Raw genomic sequence first — 17,709 nt, forward strand, 5'->3', positions numbered from 1 at the left:
TAAAAGCTGGTATAGCCTGCTATGATGGGCTATAAAGCTATAGTATACTTGCTTGAAGAACTTTTTTTAGATGAGGTATAGGTTTAGTAAAATGACCAAATTCATCTTGCAAGTCCAAAGGAACTGTGAATAGTGTAGACTGCGGACAGATGAAATCCCAATTTGAATTGTTTTGAATTATTTATTGTAGAGTTTTCTGTAATTTATGTTGTTGTATTTTGTGAAGAGGCAGTGAGAAAAAGTATTCATGGTTGTGTGTTAGTACTGCCTTCAGTTAACATTGCAGACAGTAGTGTTCACAATTCAGATCGAGCCCCTTTCTGCATCCCTCTTTTTTCTTTCTGCACCCCTGCCCCCTGTTTCTGTACCCTTCCTGCCTGTCTCTGTACATCTCTTGCCTCTTTCTGTATCTCTGTGCCTCTTTCTGCATTTCTCTTGCTCTTTCTGCACCCCTCTGGTGGATCTTTCAGCGCTGCTCTTGCTTTCTTCTGCATCTCACTTGCCTCTTTCTGCACTTCTCTTGCTTCTTTCTGTACCTCTATTCCTTCTTTCAGCACCCCTCCAGCCTCTTTCTGTACCTCTCTTGCCTCTTTCTGCACCGCACCTATTTTATTCTGCACCCCTCTTTTCTCTTTTTGCACCTCTGTTGGTTCTTTCTTCAATGCTCTTGCTTCTTTCTGCACCTCACTTGTCTCTTTCTGCACTTCTCTTGCTTCTTTCTACACATCTGTTGCTTCTTTCAGCAATTCTCTTGCCTCTTTCTGCACTTGTCTTCCTTCTTTTTTCACCCCTCATCCTTCTTTCTGTACCTCTGTTGGTTTATTTCGAACTCCTCTTGCTTCTTTCTGTACCTCACTTGCCTCTTTCTGTACTACTCTTGCTTCTTTCCACACCTCTGTTGCTTCTTTCAGCAATTCTCTGGCCTCTTTCTACACTTCTCTTGCTTGTTTCTGTACCTCTTTTGCAAATTTCTGTATCCGTCTTGCCTATTTCTGCACCCTCTTCCCTGTTTTTCTACCTCTTTTGCTTCTTTCTAACTTCTCTTGCCTCTTTCTGTACTTCTCTTCCTTCTTTCAGCACCCCTCTGGCCTCTTTCTGTACCTTTCTTGCCTATATGTGCAACCCTCCTACCTTTTTCTGGACCCCTCTTGCCTCTTTGTGCACTTCTGTTTGGTCTTTCTGCACTGCTCTTGCTTCTTTCTGCACCTCACTTGTCTCTTTCTGCACTTCTCTTGCTTCTGTTTATTCCTCTGTTGCTTCTTTCAGCAATTCTATTGCCTCTTTCTGCACTTCTATCCTTCTTTTTGCACTCCTCTTGCCTCTTTTTGCACTGCTGTTGATTTTTTCTGCACTGCTATTGCTTCTTTCTGGATATCACTTGCCTCTTTTTATACTCTTGCTTTTTTCTACAGCTCTGTTGCTACTTTCAGCAAATCTCTTGCCTCTTTCTGCACTTCTCTTTCTTGTTTCTGCATCTCTTTTAGAAAGGTATGTATCCTTCTTGCCTCTTTCTCCACCTCTTTTGCTTCTTTATGCACTTCTCTTGCTTCTTTCTGCACTGGCCTTGCTTCTTTCTGTACCTCTGTTGCAAATTTCTGTATCCCTCTTGCCTATTTCTGTACCCCGTTCCCTCTTTCTGCACCTTTCTTGCCTCTTTCTGCACCTCTTTTGTCTCTTTCTGCACCTCTGTTGCTTCTTTCTGCACTTCTCTTGCCTCTTTCTGTACCTCTGACTTAGAGGTAGTTTGAATCCCCCTGCCCTATTATGTACTAGGGCTTTACAGGGGAGGTCATGCCAATCACAGGGATACCCCAACCCATAGTGTACCCTAGTGTATGTAGGTGTTTTCACTGTATTCTAAGTGCCTTTCAGGATAGTACTGGCTAAGGGCCAGGATAGTCTGAGTCAGTTACCACCAGTACCAGTAAGCAAAAAGTTGGGGGCACGGGATGACTTTGCAACTACGCCTCTCTCTGTACCTCCGCTGATTCTTTCCGCATATCTCTGGCTTCTTTCTGCACCTCTCCACGTCTTTCTGGACTTCTGTTCATTCTTTCTACATTTCTCTTGCTTATTTCTGCATGTTTCTTCTTTTTTCTTCACATGTCTTACCTCTGTAGGAATATTTATAAATTAGCATTTAAAAAACCTTAGAAATTCACTGAAAAAACCATAGGTTTCAGGGAAGTTATAGTTAGACTTTATCATTTAAAATAACCTTTAAAATTCACTGAAAAAAACATACGTTTCAGGGAAGTAATAGTTAGAAGTTATAATTTAGGAAAACTTTAAAATTTACTGAAAAAACAGAGGTTTCAGGGACGTTATAGTTAGAAGTTATCTTTTAAAAAAGCTTTGAAATTCACTGAAAAAATTATAGGTTTCAGAGACATTTTAGTTAAAAATTATCATTTAAAAACCTTTGAAATTCAATGAAAAAAACATATGTTTCAGGGACATTATAGATAGAAATTAGCATTAAAAAACACCTTTGAAATTCACTGAAAAAACCACAGGTTTCTGGGACTTTATAGTTAGTTGGACATTTTTCTCGTACGAAACCAGAGAAATTCGTCCATCATAGTTAGTTGAGCTAACTCTAACTCACGCCCCCACAATGCACTGTTAATAATATCACATATTACATCATTTATGACATGGTCAGTGACATCACTGATGACATCACTGATGACATCTCAAATGATATCACTGATGGCATCACTGATGACATCATCCACTTGATAATCTGAGGCACCTCCTTACACCCTAATATATCCTTTGAAACACCCACTCTAAAATACAGGCTACCATTTTCGAAACTATAGACACAAAAATACCTGTTACTACATACCCACTCACTGATTCCTTGGTCTACACACACATTACTCATTTACCCATACAGTCACTTATTTTACTCAGTCAGTTTTGTGCAGATTACTTTCACCAAAGTGCAGAGAAAAGAGAGACGGGCATTTTCAATAAAAAGGTATTATTTATTGAACAGTCTTTCTTCTCGTACAAGAGAAATGAATTGCCACAATTGAAAGACTTGTTATTATGAAAAGTGCGTACAGTAAAATAAGGATTGCGAAATAATACTGTAAAAGCATTGATATGGTTTCTTAGCCATACAATGTTTTAAAATGAATAAAACATATATACATTCATATATACATTAGGCCAACATACTCAACTGGTGCTTCTAACTACGCCTACCCCAGTGTACCTGACCTAAACCTAATACTTGGGAGGGAGTAAGTAAGTAGCAGTTTTAGTTAAGTTGGTTTTGCCAAGGTTTGCTTCAAGAATTCTCTCTAAGGGTAGTCAACACCATACCTCTGGAATAGAATGTTGGAGGTCTTGTATCTCCTTCCAGGACTCGATATCCCAGTCACTCGCAAGAGTAGGCTGGAAACGCCGGAGCTGGATTTTCTCAGCAAGAGAAAAGACAGCGTCTTTCTCAGCGCGTCGAGGAAGAGGAGGAGGGGCAGCGTCCGTGGGCAGCTTGCATCTGCTGGGCTCTTCATGGGGACAGCTGTTCTGCTCCTATGTTCACCACACCATCGTACGCCGATGTCGTTGAGGCAGCGATAGCATCAGTATCAGCGTGGCAGCGTTTGCTTAAGGCAACGTTGGTAATATTTATACCTGAAAGGTGCCTTGTTTGATGTAAGTTTTTGGACATAAGACGTCAATAAAGATGTCACTAGGAAGTGATCATCTCTCAGTGCTCATTAGAGTTCTATTACTAATCAAAACATAGCAAGCTGGGCTTTCCCAGGTTGCTGAGTTTTATCTTGTTGAAGAACTCAGAGTGTAATCTAGGAATCTTAGATAGTGGCTTCTGCTGTGTCATTTGCACTAATGAGCTGCAGAGGAAGCTGCAGAGGAAGAGATTCTGATATGTGGCTCTGATTGTGTGAGGCCAGAGACGAGTTTCTGAATATTGCATTTGATCGGTTATGCCAATATAGGGGTATGAATGGATTATAGCCGTATAGGGGCATAAGGTCACAGTATTGATCGGGGTCCTAGATTAGAACCCGACACCCACTCCACGAATTTATGTCCATCAATTTACTAAAAACGATAGCAAAAGATGCATGTGTAACATTACCCACCCCAAAATACATATTCGCATTTGAAATGGCGTGTTTGAAATACATGGATGTACTGTACGTAAGCATAGAAATCATTCAAAATTATCGCATATGTAATAAATGAACGATTTTGCAAAAAAAACACATGAAATATCTCTTAATACAGAAAAGAAGTGCGAGATAATTTCATCACATATAAATGCATTGCTGTAACATGTGTTTAGAGGCTGATGCAAAGTTATTATGTCTCTATATCTATCTAAAAATAGAAGCTTCTGTTCTTTATGAATAGGTCTAACTTAAGCAAAGAATTTCGTGCCAGAAAAAGTAAATATTTTTTTTAAAATGTGTTCAATTAAAAAAAAAATCTTGTTGAATGGAGGAATAGAGTTCCAACGCTTTTCAGCAGTTTTTGTTGATCAAAACTGAAGGCCGAATTCAGAGTTCATGGGAACGCTGTGTGTCGGAATGCTTTTCTAAAGTTATTGTTTCTGTTCAGGGGAGAACATCATATCAGACAGGCTCTCAAAGAATTGGTCTACAAAATCAGGTGACAGTTCGACCAAGTTCGATAGTGCTGTAACTTGGCAGGTGTGAGAGTGATTGCTATCATCAAAGTCTGGATCAGCAATACTCACAGAGGGTCGTACCTGGGTGATGTTGCTTTTATTTCTCGCTCCACTGTCACCACCTAGTCGTAGCACAGGAGTCTCAACGAATGCCGTCATCAGGATTGGTAGCCGCTGGGGACAACAAAATGCGTGAGCCGTTATAGGACTTAGCAAAGTATCGATATCCATTGGTACTGCTGATGGAAGTGCAAGACAGATGTCCAACATGCACTCATCTCCACATAGCATACATCGAAGCACAGGTAAGATGCAGGTCTGCCATATTGGTCTGAATGAAAGGAACCAGGTCATGTTTAGATCTCTCAGCCTGGCCAATCCAAGGACTCTAGTTATTCTGTCCCGGTAGCATACTGCTAGGATTGTTTCATCCATCCCTGTCGGAGTCATGTCTGAGTTTTGGCTTGCCATATCGGAGCAGGAGGGTCAAAAATAAAATCCCTGCTACAAGTCCCAAAATAAGGGGTATGCCGCCAAAGACTGAATGGACAAAATTAGGAATGATTCCTAGAATTGCTTTGAATGGTGTTAGCAGTCCCTTAAAAATCGTCTTAAATATGCCTGGGATGCCTGTGGCACTAGACATGTTAAGGAGTTGGCTAAGCATTTCTGTGAAATGCACGGGGCAATTTGTTGATAAAAGGTCATGTATCTCCGTAGCCGTCCTTGCAACTAGGAGATCATACGTCTCTTTTGATGACGTGATGGGCACTGTTGTCTGTAAAAGCACAGACTTATTTCTGCTTAAAGTATCAATTCGTATAGAAGAGAAATTCAGACGAGGCCATAAGGGAGTCTCAGTGTCTCCAGGGCCGTTTGGAAACAATGCTTGCATACAGCATTTGACCATGGAAGTTACGCTTGCGAGATATGCTTTCCCTGGCAAAAGGCCACAACAGCTGTGATTCTAGCCATTCAAGGTACAGCTTCCCTACACTGTATGTTGTTACTATCCCTGGATGTTGTCTCTGGGAGTATTTAGGGTCTGGTCTGGTCATTGTTAACCCCTGTGTTTTATTCAGGAATCTATCTTGACAGTTGTTTGTGTCAGTAGGCCAGATTAACCACTTTTTCCAATTAGGATGTGTTCTGTTTAGATGTAAAATTTTAGATACGTCTATTTCAATATCTGTTGTTGCATTATCAGGTATTGGCTTTGGAATAGACGGTTTGTTAAGGTCTTTGATCTTAGCTAGGTCAAGACAGGTTGTTTGTTGAATTGTTTCATATAAAAACATTATTTGTTCTGGGATCATGCAGGCTCGAAATAATGCTTCTTGACCTTGTACCTGCCAATCTTTTGTACCCCAGATTGTTTTTGTTTCAATGTTATTTTTCCAATAATCAAAACCAAGTGTCATAATTTTTTCATAAAATGCTTCTGAATATATCAATTTAGTATTTGTCAGCATTGTTTTCAACCCTGTTTTATCTAACAGTTTATAATAAAACGTTTCTGCATCACTGGTGTTAAACCCTGAGAAGTACTTGAATTTCTCATAGAATGTTTTAGAACTGCTTTTAGGTGGAGTTGCACAATGTTCCCATTGGTTATACTTAAAAACATTTGTAGGTTGTGCAGATTTATGCAAGTAATGATCACCATAGTGTGTGTAGCAGAACATCTGTTCATAACTAGACGAACTTTGTAAATAATTATGATCTGTAAATCTTGCTGATATTACTAAATCAGACATCATATTATTAATACTTTCAAAGTCCCAATCATCAGAGAATGTACTAGGTTTTACAAAGTCACTTAATGAAATCTTGAATTGATGAGGATACTTCAGGATTTCGACCAGACCATAGATTTCACAGTCTGTTTTGTCCCATACTACCCCACCGGGTATTGGAATGGCTGTGACATTTACTGTTGACAGTTCTCTTTTCTTCACGTGGGATGATCTGTGTGGTTTGAGGACTAAGTTGATGTTCTGACTTGCTGTGTCCATTGAACTGTATTTTCCCTCAATAAATTTTCCCAAACAAAGTACCATGATGAGCCAAAGCAGGAGGAAAAATATACCTAGACCAAACCAGAACTCTAACCATGGAGAAATAAGGTAAATTTCCTTGAGTTGATGAAAGAGTTCTGTTGCTTTTTCTTTAAAAGTCTTTTTTGTTTCTGGCATCACTTCGGGGTTGCTTTGATCCTCAGAAAAGTTATCGTAGTTGATGAAGTAGCCAGAGGCAGTTCTGTCAATTGTTGGGATTGTTCTTTCAATTTGTCTTTCAGTAGCACATTCTGATGCCACATCATTGTAGACTGGTGTTTCTTGACGAACTGTTTCAATCTGTGTTTCAAGAGGCACGAGTTCCATGGCATTATTGCATAGTCCCTCTCTGTGCACTGCAGGCTGATCGAATGTGATTAGACTTTCAGTTTGAACCTCTTGGATTGTTGCAAGTTTGGGTATTCTGTTGTTTCTCGGGAGTCCACTGGGCCTACTGTTGCTTATAGGCCACATGCTTGTAGTTTTACCAGGGCGATTGATACAACTCTGTTCTCCTTTTTACCAGCAAGGGGCGGTAGTACTACAGATCTTGTTCCGTTGATTGCGAAGACAGGTACTGCTTATCTGTAAGAAGGCCCAAATTCCTTCTTCACCGCTATTTTTTCTCTGACTAGATCCCCAATCTTTGGAATCCAGACAGGCCTTGCTGGGGCTGGTGGTGCCTCGTCAGTGGTAGCTGGCTGTTGCTTTAACTTTATGTTGCTTAAGGATTTTCTTGTTTCATTCAAGTCCTGTAAAACAGCCAAACGATCTTTGATGTCAAAGTCTGTTTTCTTTTCTTCTACCACTGATACCTGACTATCTAAGTCCTGAATTCGCATTCTAGTTCCGAACAATAATTTGTATGGGCTGAAACCTTTTAGAGAATTTTTTGGCAAGTTGTTTAGGCTTAACTGGACACTTATTAAATGTTTGGCCCACCCAGCACCCGAACATAATACCTTCGCTGTTATAGATTGCTTTATGTCCCGGTTTTTTCTTTCTACCACACTGTTCCCTTCGAGGTGTGACGGACAAGAATACCGCAAACCAACGACCATACTGGCCATGGCCTCCTTATAAGCTCGAGAGCTGAAAGCAGGACCCTGGTCAGAATGGAACATGGAAATTGCGCATGTGCCGATAAAGACTCGCAGATCTTTTATAACCGTTCTGGCGTCAGCCGAGCGCTGGGGCGACATTCTTTAAGTGGATTTAGCCTTAATGATGTACAATGGGACGCGTTTCTCTTGTTTGATTGCGCGGATAGATCGCCTTATGCTTTCTATTAGGGTTTCTGACACTACACTGGCCGGTTCTCCACTGCGATCTCTGTTGCAGTCTTCACAATTTTTTGCAAAATCATGAATTCCTTCACTCATTTCTGGCCACCAGTACTCTGATTGCAATTCTCTCAGAGAGTCCATAATTGTTTGGTGTCTCAGACCCAACCCCATATGTGCTTCCTGTAATAGGAATCTTCTCCTGTTCATGTTTGGAATTACCCTATTCCCTTACTCCAGGGATTGGAGCAAAAGGAACGGAGTTTGCGTCAATTACGTATGCATAATTAAGTGGATAGTTCACGGGTAGTGCTGCACAGTCGCCTTTTACGGACGTGTTGACTGCCCCGTCTATGTATTTTTCTGTACGCTTTTTTGTGGCTACGGAAGCCGGTTTAGTTGCTTCCGCTATGGCTATATTAGCCAATGAATTCCCTGCAACGTGAACGCCATCACGTTGATGACTCAGAGTGTGTATCACGTGAGTCTTTTCTAGTTCTTTCTGTAAAAGAGCTACCTGTTTCCAAAGCAGTTTATGCTTTATTGTGGCACCTGTGTCATCTTTGTAATCATTTTCAATCCAGCTCTGCAGCTTATTATTGTAAGAGTTGACGCAAAATTGCGAATCGCACACGATTAGTGTCGGGAATTCACGTTCTGCATTTTCAAGCGCCATCTTTAAACATCTGATTTCAGCTCTCTGAGCCGAACAGTACCTCACTGATTCAGTTTTTGTTATTTTCGGTCTGAATTTACCGCACAGCCAGCGACCTTTAATAATCGCACAGGCTGCATTGTAGGATTTGTTCTCTACGTTAAAATGCTGTACAAATCTATCTGTATAGATTATACAGGCGTACTGTGGGAGAGGCAGAAGTTTGATTAGCAGAGGATATTCTTCTTCATAAGTCAATTCATTCCGTTTTTCGAATTGCGGGGCGAAATAGTATTTCACATCTTCCGCTCCAAGAGAATCTACATACTGTATCCATTTCGGATCCAGTAACACTGTAGGCAGGTTTACTGGGTTGAATAGCGCCTCGAAGGCGGATTCCGCTGTAAGGATATTATTCCTTTTACCATGTGCTAGTTCTCGTTCATTCGCTAAAGCAGTTTCTACTGCTTTCACAGTATTTTCTGTGAGACTGAATGTTTTTTATGCTTGTGTGTACAAGTGTGATTTAATTGAAATTGGTACCTTTTCTCCCTCATTAGAGTTAGGTACATGAATCTGCATCTTCCTGGGATGACTCGGATTACAAGATTGCGCGTGTTGTCACGTGTATCTAATTTTGTTTTTGCTAACATGTCTGTTTGCAGTGATCTCCAAATTTCTGTATGTTTTTGAGTCCAAGTGATTGGTTTAAAATCAGGTTTAATTAGTTCGTAGAGAGGTTTAACCCTCTCTGCGTAATTAAGAATGTAAGTTCTACCGAAATTCAGGAAACCTAGAATCGATTGTAAATTCTTCAGCGTTTTTGGTGCTTGGAGTACAGCGCACTTCTCTAAGAAGTTGTCCGCTAGGCTTTTTCCTTCACTTGATAATTCGTACCCTAAAAATAATACTGTCAGATGGGCAATTCGAGACTTTTTAAAGTTGAATTTGTAACCCTCTGCTGCGAACCCAAGTATAATGGTGTTCACTCTTTTCAAGTTAGTCACCAAGTCGTCGTCTGTGAGATAGATATCATCTACGTAAGATAATGCCTCATCATCATACATTTGTAGTAACTCTGTTACTCTGGCTGAGAATAGTCCTGGGCTGTTCTTGAATCCCTGTGGGAGCCTACAGAAATTTTTCTGAGACCCCATTACTGAGAAAGCGGTCAAGTATCTGCTTTCTGGTGCAATATTTTGACAAAAGAAACCATTAGATATGACTAATGTTGTTTTATATTTTTTCCTAACTATGTTATTCATTAGTGCAGCACTATGCGAATTTTGTACTGCAAATGTTTTGCAACATGCATTAAGGTGTCTGTAATCCAAAACTAGATGATATGAATTGTCTGCCCTGAAGACAGGAAACAAAGGATTGTTCATTTGAGAGGTGCATGTTTCAATCACCCCCTGGTATTCAAGTTGATCTAAAATCTCCTTGACTTGTTTTTTAGCTTCTTGCTTAATTGGCCTTTGTGCAGTCGGTTGACTTTTTAACTGGATTTTGTGAGGAGGAGACTCCTCATCCCATCCTACATGACTTTTATATAATGCTGGTGCCTGGGCTACTGCCCATTTCCTTGCATAAGTATATTTTTTGTGAATCGGAATGTGATTCGAGAAGGCAGGCATAATCATTTCTTCGCCATGAGGGCACTCCCTGACAAACTCTGGGGGCCAATCCTTTTCAGCTAACAGAATATCATAGCCTTTTGAGAGTTTATCCCAAAATAGACACCTTATTTTCCTAGTCTTATTACCGTCTATACGCAGTGTTATTTCGTATATCTTATGGGGCTCGCTAAGTCTGGTGTCGGCAGTTTCAACCTGAATGTATTCATTCGTGTCCACTGTCTCCAGATGACTCATCAGGATCTTGCGAGCTATGGTGATTTCTGCTGCACTGTCTAGCATTGTCTGTGCCCACTCCCAGTTTTTCAACTGTGTCCTCAGTATTCTCTGCATGTTCGATTACTCTAATACTGGCTACCTTCTTTCTTGGAAATTGAGATGTTTTACTTTGAGCAGGTTCCTTGTCTTTGGACTTGGTGTGCTCTCCTGTCTGACCGTCCTCTTCTTTCCGATTTCTGCGAAAAAGATCGAGAGGGACGTGTATCAATACTGTGATATCTATCAGGCTTCTTCAAATTATCCCTATTTCTAATGTTATATCTTTTCTCAGAGGGCTCCCTCTGGGGAGACTGGTGTTCTCGAGTCGGAGTTCTTTCCCTCCGTCGAGGAGACCTTCCTCTGGACTGGAAAACTTTTTCTTTGGGTGTGGATTGTTTATTTCCATCCCAGCTCTTTTTAGGAGTGTTTGAATTATTTGTAATAAATAATTTTTCAGAATTTTCGAGCAGTTGGTTCTTTACTGGTTTTCCACCCAAGCTGTCTCTACCTAGTTCTTCATAGCATTTTTCTATGATTCTGGCAAGCTCAATTGGTTGATCTGTTACATCTGTTTCCTTCAACTTCTGGCGGATCACCACAGATGCTGCCATGTCATGAGTAATGTCACTGACCATGTCATGAGTGGTGTAATATGTGACGTCATCAGCAGTGCATTGCACGCGCAAGTTATAGTGAGTCCAACTAACTATAACGTGTAATTTCAATGGTTTTATGTCAGTAAAATTTCCAGGTAACTATAACTGGTGTGAAACCTATGGTTTTTTCTGTGAATTTAATAGGTTTTTTAAATGCTAATTCCTAACTATAACTGGTGTGAAACCTATGGTTTTTTCAGTGAATTTCAATGGTTTTTTAATAGCAAATATTTATGGGTATAAAAAGTGTCAAATTTTAAAACGAATTTTATATTGTATAAATATGCAATTTTTAATAATTTTTAAAAAAAAATTTGACCCCGAGGAGCTCCCGGGGCGCGTACCGGTGAATGCACCGGTAAGCGCAATGTTACGGCATGCCCAGGGGCGCGTACCCATGAGCGTCCGGATAGCACTATTGCCGCGAACGAAAACCACATTGTGACGTATAGCGTAGCCGCCACGCCACGCCTTGCGTCAAAAGACACGTATCGCGTAGCCGCGAGATGCATCTTATGACGCACCGCGTAAGCGCCCGAGCGTATACGATCGTGCAACGTAAGTGCCCCGACGTGCTTACGCTACGCGCCCCGGGACGCGCCCAAGGGCGCGTAGCGTAAGCGCGTCAAGCCATGTGACTTTAAAATAACACTTTTCATTGGTTCAGAAGTTTTTTTTTCAAAATTTTGAGAAACTCACCCATTTCTCTCACTATTGATTTGCACTTGGAGAGAGTAAGAGGTGTTCTGTGTATTTTCTTCTCATAATTTTCCTGATCTACAGCAATGGCTGCAAGGGAGTCATCCAGCAGTGATTCAGATGGTTTTTTGCCTGAGGACCCTCCTCTCCAGAAAAAAAAGAACCACTTCATCTGGAAATGTTATGACATCCCTGAAGGACAAAAACAAGTTAATGCTGGTAAAGTAACCTGCAAAATATGTTGCAGTATTTTATCCAGAGGCAATTCTCAAAAAAAATATAGCTTTGGAAATGCCAATTTAACTAGGCATGTCAAAAGAAGACACCCAAATAATTATTCCAGGGAGAGTGTCAGGGAGCTGGCACGGAATTTACCAAGAGATGGCGGCAGCACCTCCACTGGTGGAGCAACACCTTCAGGAACAACACGTGGAAGAATGGTCCCTAACGTGCAGCCAGTCTTTGCAGGCATAACATTTCTATGCGTGGACTGTGACGAACTGCTCTGTTATGGGGAGCAGAGCGTTGAACTCATTGCTATAAAGAGACAGGAACACCGCTGCTCTCCCATGACCCTACATTTTCAAATTTGTTTGCTCCTGTTGAGCAGTTTTTGAATCCCTGTTTTTGTTTTTCCCCTGAAAAAATCCCAAAAAATATAAAATCGTTTTAAAAAGTATAAAAAAATATAAAACAACAAAAACAAAAAAAAAGTTCTTTTCAGAACTACCTCCAATTTAAAAAAAAAAGGCAATTTAAAAAAAAAAAGTGTCATTCTTTTTTCTCCATGGAATGCTCCCCGGTATGCGTACCGGGCGCTCCCCCCGCGAAAATCCCCCCCCAAAATAAATTATTTGTCCTACGGGACCCTTTTTTTGCCCCCACATCAAGCCTAGGGGGTCAGGGGGGGTGTACCCTGCCCCCTTTTGCTCATTTCCCCCTTTGATTTTTGCCACCTCTTGTGTCTCAATCCTACCGAGACACAAGATGGCGGCCGCTCCGGACTGTTTCGAATGTTTACAGACACCCGTGAGCCAATCAGCTTTCCGCGCGCAAGTCGCGTGCCGCGCCCGGTGCGGTCCCCGACAGTGGGGGTGCGTAGCCTCATGGCGGGACGGCCGTTTAATATTCAAAAGTGTTTGTCCCCAAGGAACGAGGCCGCACACTGTCAGGAGCTGCTTCTTGCTTTATTTCACGCGTAGAGGCGGCAGTTGTATTCTGCAATTTTCGTCTGCCTGACGCTTTTCGGGCTAGCATAGCCCTTGATCACAGGCTGGAAATGAAAACTGCACCAGCTTCCGTAGTATTCCACAGTTCCACATGTCTGCTTAATTAATTGCTGCAATAGGACCTCCCTGGTGAGGTCGGTTGCGTGTAGGCATGCTGGGACTAGTCCTACGTAAAGTCTTGATGAAAAAACATTTTGTTTACACCCTCCAGTGGGTGTGCAGAGTTTCAATCCATAATTGACAGAAGTTGGGGCTCCCTCGTGAACCCCCCGAATAGCCGCTGTCGTCCTCCTCTCTGCTCCTTGTTTCTGCGGTGGGGCTCTGAAATGTCATGAGCCCCTGCAGCGCCCACAGTTCAGTGGTGGTGCGTAGCCTCACAGCGGGACGGCCGTTTAATATTCAAAAATGTTTGTCCCCAAGGAACGAGGCCGCACACTGTCAGGAGCTGCTTCTTGCTTTATTTCACTCGTAGAGGCGGCAGTTGTATTCGGCAATATTCGTCTGCCTGACGCGTTTTGGGATAGCATAGCCCTTGATCACAGGCTGGAAATTAAAACTGCACCAGCTTCCGTAGTATCCCACAGTTCCACATGTCTGCTTAATTAATTGCTGCAATATGACCTCCCTGGTGAGGTCGGTTGCGTGTAGGCATGAGGGGACTAGTAGTCCTACGTACAGTCTTGACGAAAAAACATTTTGTTTACACCCTCCAGTGGGTGTGCAGAGTTTCAATCCATAATTGACAGAAGTTGGGGCTCCCTCGTGAACCCCCCGAATAGCCGCTGTCGTCCTCCTCTCTGCTCCTTGTTTCTGCGGTGGGGCTCTGAAATCTCATGAGCCCCTGCAGCGCCCACAGTTCAGTGGTGGTGCGTCGCCTCACGGCGGGATGGCCGTATAATATTAAAAAGTGTTTGTCCCCAAGGAAGGAGGACGCACACTGTCAGGAGCTGCTTCTTGCTTTATTTCACGTGTAGAGGCGGCAGTTTTATTCGGCAATCTTCGTCTGCCTGACGCGTTTCAGGCTAGCATAGCCCTTGATCACAGGCTGAAAATGAAAACTGCACCATCTTCCGTAGTATCCCACAGTTCCACATGTCTGCTTAATTAATTGCTGCAATAGGACCTCCCTGGTGAGGTCAGTTGCGTGTAGGAATGCTGGGACTAGTAGTCCTACGTAAAGTCTTGATGAAAAAACATTTCGTTTACACCCTCCAGTGGGTGTGCAGAGTTTCAATCCATAATTGACAGAAGTTGGGGCTCCCTTGTGAACCCCCCGAATAGCCGCTGTCGTCCTCCTCTCTGCTCCTTGTTTCTGCAGTGGGGCTCCGAAATGTCATGAGCCCCTGCAGCGCCCACAGTTCAGTGGTGGTGCGTAGCCTCACGGCTGGACGGCCGTTTAATATTCAAAAGTGTTTGTCCCCAAGGAACGAGGCCGCACACTGTCAGGAGCTGCTTATTGCTTTATTTCACGCGTAGAGGCGGCAGTTGTATTCTGCAATTTTCGTTTGCTTGACGCGTTTCGGGCTAGCATAGCCCTTGATCACAGGCTGGAAATGAAAACTGCAACAGCTTCCGTAGTATCCCACAGTTCCACATGTCTGCTTAATTAATTGCTGCAATAGGACCTCCCTGGTGAGGTCGGTTGCGTGTAGGCATGCTGGGACTAGTAGTCCTACGTAAAGTCTTGATGAAAAAACATTTCGTTTACACCCTCCAGTGGGTGTGCAGAGTTTCAATCCATAATTGACAGAAGTTGGGGCTCCCTTGTGAACCCCCCGAATAGCCGCTGTCGTCCTCCTCTCTGCTCCTTGTTTCTGCAGTGGGGCTCCGAAATGTCATGAGCCCCTGCAGCGCCCACTGTTCAGTGGTGGTGCGTAGCCTCACGGCTGGACGGCCGTTTAATATTCAAAAGTGTTTGTCCCCAAGGAACGAGGCTGCACACTGTCAGGAGCTGCTTCTTGCTTTATTTCACGCGTAGAGGCGGCAGTTGTATTCGGCAATTTTCGTCTGCTTGACGCGTTTTGGGCTAGCATAGCCCTTGATCACAGGCTGGAAATGAAAACTGCAACAGCTTCCATAGTATCCCACAGTTCCACATGTCTGCTTAATTAATTGCTGCAATAGGACCTCCCTGGTGAGGTCGGTTGCGTGTAGGCATGCTGGGACTAGTAGTCCTACGTAAAGTCTTGACGAAAAAACATTTCGTTTACACCCTCCAGTGGGTGTGCAGAGTTTCAATCCATAATTGACAGAAGTTGGGGCTCCCTCGTGAATCCCCCGAATAGCCGCTGTCGTCCTCCTCTCTGCTCCTTGTTATTGCGGTGGGGCTCCGAAATGTCATGAGCCCCTGCAGCGCCCACAGTTCAGTGGTGGTGCGTAGCCTCACGGCGGGACGGCCATTTAATATTCGAAAGTGTTTGTCCCCAAGGAACGAGGCCGCACACTGTCAGGAGCTGCTTCTTGCTTTATTTCACGCGTAGAGGCGGCAGTTGTATTCCGCAATAAAGCAAGAAACAGCTCCTGACAGTGCGCAGCCTCGTTCCTTGGGGACAAACACTTTTGAATATATATATATATATATATATGGATATATTTTCATTCAAATGCCTGAGCATTTCGGGAAGTCACTCGACTGAGCCTCGCCCTCTGGCTTGAATTGCAGCCTGCCTTCCACTCCTCAATTAAAGGCAAACGCGTTTCGGGGATAACATCCCCTTCTTCCTGGGCTGCCCGCAGTGAAACCTCAAAGCATTGCATTCATCCAATCTGACAGCTTGTAGTTAATGTCTTGCCCCACCTCTCATGGGCGTGGCTCAGGGCAGGTTTTCAAGAATGCTGGGACACGTAGTCCTGAATGCGTGCAAATATTGCTTCAAAGTCTCTGTGCATTTTTGGGGCTCATTGTTTTCCTTAGTAGGTGCTGGGTGGATGGGCAGGCTAAATTTGCATATATATATATATATATATATTACCTACTGGGGATAGCCAGTAGGTATATATAGTTAGGACCGAGCTACCATAGGAAATCCACAACATTCTATTGGCGCCGGTTGAGGAATTTGCGTATAATTTTCCAAAATTTAGGCCAGCTCCGCTCCGCTCCTTCCCTGGAAGTTTTGGGGGGATTCGTCATGTGGGGGCCGAGAAAAAAGGGGGGTACTAAAACGTGTTTTCCCCATGTTAATTTCCATAGGATGATTAGACACGGCTACAGCCCGAACGGCTGAACAGAATTACACCAAACTTGGCAAAATTGTAGGGACTGGTACGCAGAACTGCCTTTTCTATATTTGTTGAGAATTGCTCCAGTGGTTTTTATGAAAAGTAACTTAAAAATTCACATATATATCTATAGGCACGCTTCGAGCGCTTACAGGTACGCATACCGGGGAGCGCACCCGGCGGGACACGGAAGTGCGCGAGCGGAAAGCTGATTGGCTCTCGGGTGTCTGTGAACATTCCAAACGGTCCGGAGAGTCCGCCATCTTGTGTCTCAGTAGAACCGAGACACAAGAGGTGAAAAACAAAAGGGGAAAACTATAAAAGGGGGCAGGGTAGAGACCCCCTAGGTTTTATCAGGGAGTACGCGCTGGGTACGATGCCATGTACGCGTAACCTGAGCGTACCATGGGGAAAACCAAAAAACATATACATTTTTGGGCCTGGGGGTCCTTGCAGGCCTAGAGGTCAGGGTGCTTCTACCCTGCCCCCTTTGCGTGTTTTGCACCTTTGTTTCACTGCTTTCTTGTGCCTTGGTTCTACCGAGGCACAAGATGGCTGCCAACACTTCCTGGTTTGGAGTGTTGACAGACAGTGGCAGCCAATCAGCATGCCTTTCGCAGGAAAGCAGCATGCTCTTTGGCTGTCAACACTTCTAACCAGGAAGTGTTGGCATTCATCTTGTGCTAGGTAGACCGAGGCACAAAAGAAGCAGAAAAACAAACATGTAGAATGCAAAAAGGGGGCAGGGTAGAAATAACCAGACCCCCTAGGGCTCCTCAGGTGGTCCCACAAGGATATTAACATATTTATTTGTTATCCGCTAATAGAATTAGCATTTAAAAAACCTTGCGAATTCACTGAAAAAAACATAGGTTTCAGGCCTTATATAGTTAGGAATTAGCATAAAAAACCTTGCAAATTCACTGAAAAAAACATAGGTTTCAGGCTTTATATAGTTAGGAATTATCATTTAAAAGACCTTTGAAATTCACTGAAAAACACATAGGTTTCAGGCCTTATATAGTTAGGAATTAGCATTTAAAAAACCTTGCAAATTCACTTAAAAAAACATAGGTTTCAGGCCTTATATAGTTAGGAATTAGCATTAAAATAACCTTGCAAATTCACTGAAAAAAACATAGGTTTCAGGCCTTTTATAGTTAGGAATTATCTTTTAAAAAACCTTTGAAATTCACTCAAAAAACTATAAGTTTTAGGGGTGTTAGCTGGACATTTCACTCATACAAAACCATTGAAATTGCTCCTATATAGTTAGTTGTGCTAACTATATTTCGCGCACCCGCTATGCACTGCTGATGATGTCACATATTAGATCATTCATGA

This window comes from Lissotriton vulgaris, chromosome 10 (assembly GCF_964263255.1).
Source record: "Lissotriton vulgaris chromosome 10, aLisVul1.2, whole genome shotgun sequence".
NCBI lineage: Eukaryota > Metazoa > Chordata > Amphibia > Caudata > Salamandridae > Lissotriton > Lissotriton vulgaris.